Genomic DNA, 13,551 nt, shown 5'->3' on the forward strand with positions numbered 1-13,551 from the left:
AACCAGAATCTTGGAAATTTCATACCCAAGACAACTGGTTTTAAGAGCTGAATTTATGTTTTCAACAGAAGTTCTGTACTGAAGATCGGGGGTGAAGAGGTAGGGGGGGAGTTGGCTCCCTCCTCTTCTGTCCCCATCCCTGATTTCAAATCTCTGAAACTAATTCTGAGATAGGCTGCATAGGGGAGTTTTGTTCATTCTATGGTTTTCTTCTGTAATACATTACCAACCATTCTCCAATCAAATTGATCCCTTTTCTCCAACTCTCCCACCATTGGGAATTGGCTGCCTTAAACTAGAGCATGACAAGCTATCTGGAAAGTGATTTTCTCCATTCCCAAGCTCAACCTCTGTCATTAAGTTTCCTTTATTAAAAGGGATTGATGGGGGTAGAGGGGAGTAGTAAGTGAGGGGGGGACAGAGAGAGAATACTTACAGATGGTACTAGATTAAAAAAACATTCTGTAGTAAGTGTATCCTGACTCAGACCTGAAACACACTATTTATTATTTATCCTCCCCCCCCCACCACAGGCATCAAATAATAATCACTCCCATTTATTGCTCAATGGTATACAAAGCCCTTTCCTCATGATGAGGTGGGGAGAGCTAGAATATAAATGTTTCTTTCCTTTTTACATGGAGGACTCTGAGGTTAGCAAAGTACAAGTGACTTGCCCAGGATCATACAGCAAGACTCAGAGCTAGGATTTGAACACAGATCTTCTAACTCATAGCCTGATGCTCTCTCTGTGTGTCTCTTTCTGTGTTTCTCTCTAGGTCTCTGTCTCTCTCTATCTTTCTATCTCCCTCCCCATCTCTCTCTGTCTCTGTCTCTCTTTCTCTCCCTCTCTCTCCCCTCCCTCCTCTCTCTCCATGTCTCTTTCTCTATGTCTATGTCTGTCTGGCTGGCTGTCTCTCTCCCTCCTCATCTCTCTTTGTTTCTGTCTCTCTGTTTCTCTGTGTCTCTCCTACCCAGCTCTCTTTGTTTCTATCTTTCTCTGTCTGGCTCCCTCCCTACCTTTCTCTGTCTCTGTTTCTCTGTCTTTCTGTGTCTATCACTATCTCTGTCTCTCTGCTGTCTCTGTCTCTCTGTCTCTCCTATACCATGTTGTTCTCTGCTTAACTGTCAAGCGAGGGGGGGAAAGATTGGGATAGAGAGATCTGAAACTGGAATATACCCAGAAAAACTAAAATTTCCAGAGGAATTATTGGAAATATTAGTACTGAAAGTAGTACATTGCTAATTCTTCCATGGGGATCTGTCGGTCCATTGGAGTGAGTGCTAAATTGAGGGACAGGGGAGAGAGTTGTGCTGTTCAGATCTCATATTCTTTTTTTCCTGTACACTCTTCAGAGCCCTGGTTATTTATATCACAGTATGACATGCTTTCCATTTTCCCCATTACTAGTGCAAACCTCAGAAGCCTAGAAACAGTCATCACCCCTTACTGGATGATTCAGTACCCTTACATCATTTGCTGTCCGAGAACACAAGAAAACAAAAGCCACTTAAATCAAATGAGTTAACAAAGTGTTGCCCCAGGCAAACAATATTTGAGTAACCATATCAGACTTCGGGAAATTAAATAAGTGTGTATTATTACAGGAGTCCACTTTTCAACTCGGCTGCCAAAAAATCTGTCTTGTCGGCTTAAGGGGATTACAAAGGGTGGCAACTGGGAGTAGTGAGAAGTAGTGTGGCTAGAATGGAAAGTTCTTTCAGAACAGAAAACCTGAGGACAAGGACTGGCTCTGGCGGTCCTAGCTGTGTGACATTGGACAAATCATTTCATTTTTTTGAACTTCCAAGTTACTCACGTGTAAAGTGGGTTGTTGTAAGGAAAGTGCCACAGATATGTGAATTGGTATTACCATTATTGCTATCAATGAAGTGAATGAGGGCAATTATAACTCAGGAATACTTAATAGTTTCCATTTGCAGCACTAAGTTGTCAACAAGAAAATTTTATAGCTTTTGCAGCTGCTGGCCTTACCAAAGTACTTCAGGATATCTCTAGTAAAAACTCTTGCTCCTTGTGGCAGGCAATTTGATTCGATGAGTTAAATTAACAGTCCTTGGCTGCCCTAATTTGCCAGTATCGAAGGCTGCACCAGGCTTTCCTAGATGTACTAGCTGAAAATAAAGCAAGGGAAGGTCATATAACCACCAAGATGGCAGAGGAGTTTGGTTTCCTCAGCCATGCAAAAAATCTCAGAAAGAGAGAATACACCAGATAGAAGCAAAGCTGAATCCACAAGACAAAGGTGAAAATGGTTTTCAAAACTCATGAAATATCATCAGGGGACCTAAATACTTAGAGTTCCCACTCCACATCACCAGTGCCCAACCAACTCCAAGTATCAGGCACAGGCAGAGCAAGAAACCTTGTAGACCTGTGCCTCCCTGGCTCCCCATGATAGCAATTGCAGCCTAATCACCCCTCAAGACCCTCATTTCACATGGAAAATACTGATTCTGCATAGCCACTTAAAGTGAAGGCAGGGTGATTGGAGGAGGGTAGGGTGAAGATGCAGCAAGCGCAGAGCCGAACCCCAGAGTAGAGGGAGAAGAGAGCTCGTCCTCAAGGGAAAAACGGTTAGAAACCGGATGGGGCCTGTACTTTCTCCCCAGAATTTTCTCTGAGTTGACCTGGGTCATGTCAGCCCCCAAACTTTTTAATGTGTGAAGATGAATGATGCTTAGCACACCTAGCTTTGGGGATGCATTTAGCAGTGGAATGGGAGAAGAACAAAGGGTAAAGCAAGTAAGTAGGGACACAAATGACCAAGAGATCAAAGTTCAAGAGAGAAGGCCTGAATAAAAAGCTAGCTCACAAACAGATAAGACAAAAGATGGAATCACCAAGACAGAATAAAGAATGAATAATATCTAGGAATGAGGTGCCACAGTAGATAGAGTGCTGGGCCTAGAGTCAGAAAAACCTGAGTTCAAACCTGGCCTCAGACACTCACTAGCTGGGCAACCCTGGGCAAGTCACTTCACCCTGTTTGCCTCAGTTTCCTCATCTTTAAAATGAACTGGAAAAGGAAATGGCAAACCACTGCAGTATCTCTGCCAAGAAAACCCCAAATGGGGTCATGAAGAGTCGAACATGACTAAACAACAATATCTTTAAAAGAGACCAGAGTACAATGAACTAGTATTATACTACATAGATAGATAGATAGATAGATAGATCGATCGATCCATCAGTCTGGAGTATACAAGAGACATACTATAATTGGTTCTGGTCTGTTGATCATGTGGCAAAAAGACACACTATTGTAACTGGAACTGAGGCACATTTAAATGAGCCTAGGTGGGAAATGAGGCTCTTTCTCTTCCCTTATCGTGCCCATCTGTGTTCAAATGAGAGAGACATGCTGTAATACAGAGGATGGAAAGGGAATTCAGGCCCTCCCCCATCTGGGACTGCCATGTGCCCCATATGACATGTAACTGATCTCTGTTCTTTACCTCTTTGCATTTCTTTTCTTCTTTTTTAGGTGAAGGGGTATTGGAGATGTTTACACCCTGGTGAGCTCTGAAAGGTTAAAATAGCAAGTGCCAGAAATTAAGGAGCTAGCAACCATGATGTAATTTGCCAGAAGCCAGATGGTACAAAGCAAATTCCCAAGCAATCTGTTTGACTCAGCTTAGACTGAAGGCAGCCAAGAGAGAGAGCTACAGAATTTCATATGGATTGCACTCCTTTTACTTTAAACCAGTACTTTGTCCCCACAATTCATTTTGTTGACACTGATATGATGCTTGTCTATTCCCATAGGTTCCCCTCCCACTTACCTACCCATCATAATTGTTTTGGATTTATTCATATGAATAATTTCATTTTTGTGACAAATTCAATTTCCTTCTCCTTTGAGTCTTCTCTTTCTCTGCAAAGTTAAACATGTGGTTCAAAATCTTCCCTGTCCCTCCAGCTCCTTATGGGAAGTAACATTATTTCACCTACACCCTTTCCCAAGAAGGTTTTGTTTGCCTTGTCCTTTTGATTGTTTCTTTTTAATTCCAGTCTATTCCGATTTTTTTTCTGATGGGCAGGTTACTACTCTAGTAACTATTCTTACTTGTCCCCACTTTATTCCCTACATATCTCATAAAGATACAAAACTTCTGAAGTACCAAATTTATACTCTATGTTAGGGGAGGGGAACCTGAGGCCTTGAGTCCACCTGTGGCCTTCTAGGTCCTTGGGTTCGGCCTTTTGACTAAGTCCAAGTTTTACAGAACAAATCCTTTTATTAAGGTGATTTGTTCTGTGATGTTTGGATTCAGTCAAAGGGCTGTGTTTGAGGACCTAGAGGGCCACATGTGGCCTTGAGGTCGCAGGCTCCCCACTACTGTAGACCTTTGTATATTACCCCATTATCATCTTACCCTGTTGTTCTGGGCTGGGACCGATTCTGGGGTATAGTATTTTAGGTTCAATAGGCAGTTTAAGTTTAATATTGGAATGAAATGAAACATTTATATGTTATTTAATATTTAACAGGAAATTTCAAAAAAAATTCACTTAGCTCTAACATGGGAAGGCTGAGGATACTCACTGAGGACACTACAAGTTAATTCAGCTTAGCAAAGCTCTCATGCCTCTGAGTTGCCTATAGTTACCTGCCAACTAAACATCAATGAGAGACTGGAGTAGCTGTTTTTTATTCAAGTGACCAGGAAGTGATGTCAACAGAAAGTTGACATCATTAGTGAGTAAAACTTCAAGGACTGTTTCAATACCTTTTATGGAAAAATTAACCAAACTTATATGAAGGCAGGAGGTTAGGATACTGTTTCTGCCATAACTATCCTTATCATTTTATGTTGTGTTTTGCTCTTAGAAATATCAATTTTTGAAGAAAGTAATGTCAAATGGGAACAGCGTCTTGTCATGGGAGTCACTCTGTGTCCCAAATCATAATACCTATTCTTATCCCCTGCTCTTATCATGACTGGTTTCCATTCCTAAGGCTATAATCCTGTCTCTGGTTCTGTGTCCTGCTCTTTTTCTCTGGTGTCTAGCTGCCCCTGGAGACCCACACATTCCCTCTCCTGGGGTGCTATGCAATTATGAGAGATACAACCCTCTCTCAGAGAAGGTAGCCTTCTAATGTGCCCATTGTTCCTGGAAGAAATTCATTAAGATATACTTGTCTCTTATGAAGGGGCAGTATGGTATAGTGAACAGTGTCTACCTCTAAGCCAGAAAAGCATGGGTTAAAGTCTCACCCTTAGCACATTTTGTGACCTTGAGCAAGTTGCTCAACCTCTTAGTGCTCTAGGCAACTCTTTGAGGCTATAAGTGATAAAGTGCCACCTTGCATTGGTAGCATTTCTTCACCCAGAAAGTTCTCTGGACCACTGAAATCACAGGTCTACGCCCGATGTCTGTGCTCCCCACCTATGGGAATGTTTTTTCAGTGAAACCCTTTCCTTTCACCTTCTACAGTGAGAGCCCTCCTTTTCTACTTCTTTCCACTCCCCTAATAAAATTACTCCCCTCTTCTCTATTGCATTTATCTTATTCTCCCACATAGTACAGTAGTAGTGAGGCACATGGGAATTTACAACACCTGGGACTTTGGGGCTCAAAAGTTGTTTTTCTTTGCACAGAGTCCTCACACAGCTCCATTTGGTTACAGCATCTATTGGGGGAAGGTTGCTCTGCTGGCTTCCCAGGGTCTGATACTCAAAACAACATGGCTGATGGGGGACAGAACCCACAGTTTCTATCATGCCCCTATGCTCAGCTAGAGACTTCAGGGAATTTCCCTGTAGGGGAGATCTGAGATTCTTGGTTGAGCTGAGTTATGTCATTTGCAAAAGGAAAGCTCATTCACTCTGTTTTGCCTGGTATATATTCTAATATTTATACTTTTTTTCTGATTTCTGTTATGCTATCAAACTTAAACAAATGGGTTTATTTACTATTTTCCACATGTGTTCATTGTGGAACTGGGATTCTGTGGGAAGAGAGTCAAGCCTTGGCTATATAGCTTAGGGTCCTTTTTCCCCATTAAGAGATAGTGATCAGGAGCACAAGCAAACCCTTAAAATGATGTCCCTTTGGTGAACTATACATAAGTAAGCAAGTAGCTCTAATTCTAGCTCAGTAAGAGAGCAAATTGGCCAGCCTCTGGCCCCAACCTCCTGTGTCCCTCCTGACAGGAATCAAAAAAGGGTGGGGGGAAGAAACGCTAGAGATAGCTTTTCTCACCTCCCTGTGAGACACATCTAGACACACATAATCAACAAGGGCAGAACAACATGCTACAAAATACCCCTTATATACATATATACCTATACACCTATATGTATATATACACATAATTAAACATACATATGTATATATATACATATATATATATACACACACATATACCTAAAAGCTGATACTATTTGCAATGAGAGAAGCACTAAAAGTTTTTTTCTTCAATAAAAGAGTAAAGCAAATATAGCCTTTTTAAAAACTGCTATTATTTAATACAGTTCTAGAAATGCTAATGATAGTAATAAATCAGTTGAAGAGAATTAGAGGCATAAAAGTTGGCAAAGAGCAAAGAAAATTATCCCTATTTGTAGACAATATGATGGTTTACTTAGAAAATCCCAGAGTCAACAAAGCAACTAATTGAGATAATTAATAGCTTTTGCAGAATGTGAAATGAATAAACAAAATGAATCCACAAAAATCTTCAGCATTTTTATGTGCTCAAATGCTCATATGGATCTGTGATCTTATCCATTCCTTCAGTGATGTAGATAGTAACCCATCATGCCTTCCCATCCTGTGTGACTCTGGTCCATGTTCTCTAATCATTTTGCCACAGGGGTGACCACTCAATGTGTTAGACTCCTATCTCACTTTGTCTTGATACCAAGAGGATACTAGTGGAATATGTGATGTGCCCAATTGTAATACTTCTCCCTTGTCATATGACCAGCCTATCTTTTTTTCCTACTCTAACACCCTTTCTGAGGTAACCCCCAACTCACTCTCATGTGCACAGTCTGAGTACTATGCAGTGGTTACTAACTTTTGGTTATACAGGTAACCCACAGGAAAGCTACCCCTACTACTGTAGCTCACAAACCACCACCAGTGTTTTCCATTATAACAATTAGCCAGTAAACATAATTAGCTTTTAGGAAAGGCATTTACTAAAATGATATAGTAAGAACAATTGGCATAAAACATCTCCATCTCTGCCAAAAAATCTAGAGTGTGGTCTCCCACAAATACGCACTACATTCATGGGAAAAGTTAACTCAAAAATGTCTCACTATAATCAATGGTAGTGAGACATACCTTCGTGGAACATGGTAACTCACAACTCCTGTTACTTCAGTGCCTGTAAGTGCTTTTTTTCCCCATAAATTCTTCGCATAGCTCCTCTTGAGTGTAGGTTTCTTCTGGGTGAGCCACTGAGCTTGATTTTTAAACTGTTAACTGGATAACTTTTTATATATGAGCCCAAGGGGGCATGACTGATTCTTTCAGATCTACAGTGCCTGATGCACAGAGGGAAAATAATAAATGGTTCTTGACTTAATTTGACTTGGTGTCAGTTGTCCTCAATGTCCAAGGATCCATAATCCTCTTAAACTGATTAAGGATTTAGTCACACATTGTGGTAGGATTGTAGGAAATTTTCTTACCTTGAACTTTGTGATTATATTATGCATCTTCTGTGATGACAGTAATCTGAGACAGTGGGTAGGACTTCTTCACTATCTTTACTTCCCTGATGAAATGCTTTACTCTTTTTCTTCTTAGAAATTCTGCATTGGTTACATGCTTCTTCATACTGACCATGTCCCTATCCATTGCTTTCTGTTAGGATATTCACTTTAACTCCTTCATAAACTCTAGTGTTCTGTGTTTTACAGATATTTAATAACACTGGTAAGCAGCTAGGTGGCGCTGCAGTGGATAGAGTGCCATGCCTAAAGTTAAGAAGACTCATCTTCCTGAATTCAAATGTGGCCTCAGACACTTACTAGCTATATGACCCTAGGCAAGTCACATAACCCTGTTTGCCTCAGTTCCTCATCTGTCAAATGAGCTGCAGAAGGAAATGGAAAACCACTCCAGTATCTTTGCCAAGAAAATCTCAAATGGGGTCACAGAGAGTTGGACAAAAACTGAAAAACAGCTCAACAACAACAGCAATGCTGGTGGAATGCTGGTATTAAACAGATGAACTTTTGCTTCTTGGAGAATTTGGAGGCTAATTACAGAGCCCTGCTATTTCCTGAAAATATTCCAGTCCACTCTCCATCTCCTGTTTCATTCTGGGCCCAATTCATTGTCCATTTCTATTATTTTTCCAAGATATGCATATTGATGGGTGAGATCTAGAGATTGGCCATCCAACTTCATGTCATAATCTATTCAACAGGCATTCTTTGTCTACTTTGATTTGTCTGTGTGGATGGTCATGTCATCAGAAACAACTAAATTCAAAAACCTGAACTTTTATAAACCCAAGAACATCAATTACTTGAGAAGAATTCACTATCTGATAAGAATTGCAAGGGAAACTACAGTGTAACAAATTAGATCCTGGGGTGGGGAACCTGCAGCCTTGAGGCCACATGTGGCCCTCTAGGTACTCAAGTGCAGCCCTCTGAATCCAAACTTCACAGAACAAATCCTTGCCCTCTAGGTCCTCAAGTGTGGCCCTTTGACTGAATCCAAACTTCATAGAACAAATACTCTAAAAAGGATGTGAAGTTTGGATTCAGTTAAAGGGCTGCACTTGAGGACCTAGAGGGCCACAGGTTCCCCATCCCTGGATTTAGACTAATACTTTACTCTATTTCCCTATACTAAAACTCAAAATGGATAAGTGATACTATTTTTAAAAAGGAAAAGAGAATGATATCAGGTATCTTTCACATCAATGGCTAGAGGAGAATTTTTAACCAAACAACAGTTATAAAAGATAGCATAGATAATTTTGATTGAATAATAACAATAATAGCTAGCATTTACATAGTGCTTTAAGGGTTGCAAAGTGCTTTACAAATATGATCTCATTTGATCCTCACAACAATCCTGGGAGGTAAGTGCTGTTATTGTCTCCACTTTAGAGATAAGAAAACTGAGGCCAACTGGAGTTATATGACTTGTCCAAGGTGTCATAGCTAGCAAATGTCTGAGGCCAGATTTAAACTTTGACTTTTCTGACTCCAGATCTAGCACCTTATTTACTGTACCACCTGGGAGCATAGATTAGAATACCTAATAGGACAACTGTTCAATTTAGAACAAATATTTATCTCCTTCAGCCAAAAGAAATGCTTAAAATAAAATATTACTATAAGCAAATATTGACAAAGATTTAAAACTTGAAACATCAGTCCATAGCTTTTTATTATCCACTCTCAAAAAGTTGATGCTTAAGGCAACAAAACATGAAACATTTCCCAGGACTTCTGAATAGCTATTTCACCTTCACATTTGTTCTGCATTGTCCAATTAGCTCCCTCAGTATCCCCACCTATGACATGGGCTCATCTTCCTATTAGTGGTCTTCTTCTCTAAGAAAAGCATAGTTGCTGAAAATTCCTGCTCTCAGTCAGGCTCATAGAGTTGCCTCCAAGACTGGAAAGTCCATCTCAGGATCACTGTTCAATCACACGTGCTCAGGGAAAAAAACCCACAAAAAAGAAGCAACCCAAATCTTAAGATACAGTCTCAGGCTCACCCAACTAATACATGTCCTTGATTCCATGTGCAACTAGTCCACCTTACTGCTGTAGTGCATAGTCTCTTCTTAGGAAATCCCATTCTAAGCCACATGTTCAGGGGAGGGGAAAGAAAAGAGGGAGAGCAGAACTTAGCTCTTCCTTTCAAATGTACCGAGGGAGAGGTCCTTCCAGGCTCAGTGGCCAATCCTCTTCGATCCAGTGCCCTCCCACACTCCTCTCACAGGGACCAACAGATTGCTATTTATCCCCAAATCCTTTAGAACTGCGTAGATATGTCCCTGGAAGTGGCCACAGAAGCTCATTCCCAAGCATGTCCCTGGGGGTGTGGTGGAACCCTGTTGCACATGAAATTGAACAGCTTTCATATGAAATGTGTAGTTGGGATGAGAAGAGAAGCTGTCAACTTGGGGGAAAAAAATCTTTCCAGCAAATACTTCTGATAAGGGTCTAATATCCAGGATATATAAGGAGTTAATACAACTGTATAAGACTTCGAACCATCCCCCAGTTAATAGGTGGTCAAAGGATATGAACAATGTTCAGAAGACTTGCCAGCTATTAACAATCATATGAAAGATCTCTCTGTCACTGATAACAAGAGAAATGAAGGAGGAGAGGCAATAAACATTTATTAAGCACCGACTATGTGTCAGACACTGTGCTAAGTACATTACAAATATCTTCTCCTTCTGCCTAAGAAATCAAAACAACTCTTGAGATTTCACTCTACGCCCAGCAAATTGGCCACGATGACAGAAGATAGACATACTCAGTGATGGAAGAGCAATAGAAAGACAAGTCATAGAAGTCTCATTTTAATGGAGTTGTGAACTGGTCCAATCATTCTGAAAAGCAATTTAAGATTATGTTATAGTGAAGAGACTAAGATGTCCATACCCTTTAACCCAGAGATCCCATTGCTAGTCACATGCCCCAAGAAGGTGAAAGACAAGAAGGAAAGCCACATATACAATAAAACAGTCATTGCAGGGCTTTTGTAGTAGTAAAGACATGAAAACAAAGTAGATACCCATGGAGTGAGGAATGGCTGAATAAGTTGTGGTCCATGAATGTTATGGCATGTTACTGTGCTGTAAGAAACGACAAGTAAAATGAATACAGAGAAGTGTGGAAAGACTTATGTGAATTGATGCAAAAGAAAGTAAACAGAATCAGGAAAACGATATAGGCAATGAGTCCAACAATGTAAACAGAAAGAATTAAAAAAAAAATCTAGAACCAAATGCTGTGTGATTGTATTAATTACTGTGAATTGACTCTGGAGAAGTGTTGGGAAAACATACCATTCTCCTTTCATGGGAGAGATCGGGGACTACAGATGTACACAATGCTGGGGATACTGTCAAACAGAGTGAGTCCTTTTGATTATCTCTTTCTTTTTAATCTCTTTTATAAGGGATGCTTTTTTGGATAAGGGAGGAAGACAGGTGAGATCCAGAAATAAATGTAATGTGAAAAAAAAGATATTAATTAAAAGAAGACAAAATTTAGTTCTTAAAAAAATGAAGCAAGCAAGTCTTGAAAGCCTTGGGAAGTTGTCATCTCTACATTAAATAGCAGCGTGAGCATGCATGTCTCTATTTATACGAATGATGTGAAGCACTCTGACTGTGGGAAGGGGTCCAGGGTGACTAAATTGGAACCTAAATATTGGATCTGCTAGAGCGGCAGGACCAGATGTTCCTTCTAAATATTTACAGAAGTGCCTCTCAGCATAACCTCTCATTCAGTGGCCCTACTTCCTTAGCAGTGCCCCCTACATGGAAATTGTGCCCCCAGAATCCATTAGAGTAGAAATTCTGTGGTGACCTTTCATTCACAATTAACTATTTTCCCTATCCAGTCCTTCTCACTCCTGCAAGGCTAAACTCCTGTGAGCCAGATCAGTTTTAAGGGAATACTTGCGTAGATTAGGGAAGCTTGGGGAAATAGAGTACAACCCTTCTTAGAAGGACTTTTATGAATGTAGGATATATTGGGGCTTCTCTGGCTCTATTTGTTTTTACACAAAATCCCTCCCTTGTGGGCATGTTTCTCCTGCTGCTGTATCACACAGCAAAGTCCAAACCAAGTGTACATGGAAGAGAGCTTTGGCACGGGTTGCATGAGTCTAAAAAAAAGCAAGGAGATCACTGTAGTACATATTTAACTCAAACAGATTTCCCAGATTCCTACTGTCTGAAGTATCCTCTTCTGTGGGCTCACGGCCCACCGTGATCAAGGTTGAATGATGAAGATGACCTTTGAGGGAGCATCAGTCCTCAACTATTCTCAAACTTCTTAGCCAGCTGATTTCATCTCCTCCTCTCTCCTGCTGATTCTATTTGGACAATTTCACTGTTGGTTTGCACCTCTGCTAGACGATGTACAAAGGAAATGAAACTCCCATCATTCAATTTTGTTCTCTGTGAGTAACTCCCAATCTGGTGGGATAAGAAGGTGAAACTAAGCTAAAATGAACTTTTTTTTTTAAGATTTACACCCAGACAGTGGAGAGTGGGTTATACATTAGCTTTCTTGTCCTCGATTTTTTTTTTTTTTGTATTTTTAAAGAACGAATTTAGGATTTTGTTTGGTAGCACAAATGTTAGGTTTCATTGCTCTCAGGCCCATGGTGACAACCCTTCCCCCTCCCCATTTTGTGTGTCTGTTTTGTTGCTTAAAACTTTCCTCCTGGGGTGCGTCAAGTACACCTCGTGAAGTTCCATGAAGGCAGGGGATGATTTTTAAAATGATTGCTCATTTCTTATTTTTTTTTTCAGAGAATGCTTATTCACAAGTGAATTTAAGCAATGATCCATATGGCCATGCCCAATAAATGGAGAATAATAACAAGCATAGAAATCCACTTAGTTTTAGAAGGAAAATTAGTGGAATGCCAAGAACCACTTATCTTGCTTTTTAAAAACTCACTTAAGTCTCAGTAGCTTTAAGGAGGAGAAGAGTTATTTATTAAGCACCTACTATGTGTTAAGCACTATGCTAAGCACTTTACAAATATTATCATGCTTGATCCTCACAACAACCCGGGGGATGCTATTATTATCTCCATTTTACAGATGACAAAACTGAGGCAGACAGAGTTTTAGTGACTTATCTGTGGTCACACAGCTAGGAATTATTTATGACCAGATTTGAACTTAGGTCTTCCTGACTCAAGGACTAGCACTCTCTTTACTGCACCACCTAGAATGTTAATAAGAGATTATGAGATAGCAAGTGTGCACACTCAGGACTTGCCATTCTTTTTTTTTTCTCCTGATGGAGTCTGAGGTGATAAACATATTGATAGAATAAGAAAACCCTGGAGCTGGAAGGGCCCTTGGACACCATATACTCCAACTGCCTCTTACTTACAGATAGGGAAACTGAGACATAAAGAAGGGAAGTGATTTGTCCAAAGTTACATAGGTAAGCAGAAGAAAGTGAGAAGCAACATAAGAAAGTGGAATAAGCACGAGATTTGGAGAAAGAGGATAAGGGTTAAAATTCTTCCTCTCTCACTGTCACTCGTGAGACCATGATGAAGTGACTTTACTTAACCCCCTTGGACTTCAGTAGCCTCATCTGTGAAATGGGAGAGTTGGACTAAATGGTTCTAGCTCTAACTGTAAGATCTTATGAAGGTTTAAAGTCCAAGAGAAGAAAGAGAGAGAGACAAAGGAAAGAAGGAAGAAAGAAAGAATGAAAGAGAGAAAGAAAAAGAAAGAAAGAGAAAAAGAAAGAAAGAGAAAGAAAGAAAGAAAGAGAAAAAGAAAGAAAGAAAGAAAGAAAGAAAGAAAGAAAGAAAGAAAGAAA

Source organism: Vombatus ursinus, unplaced genomic scaffold (assembly GCF_900497805.2).
Source record: "Vombatus ursinus unplaced genomic scaffold, bare-nosed wombat genome assembly UNPS02004405.1, whole genome shotgun sequence".
Taxonomy (NCBI): Eukaryota; Metazoa; Chordata; class Mammalia; order Diprotodontia; family Vombatidae; genus Vombatus; species Vombatus ursinus.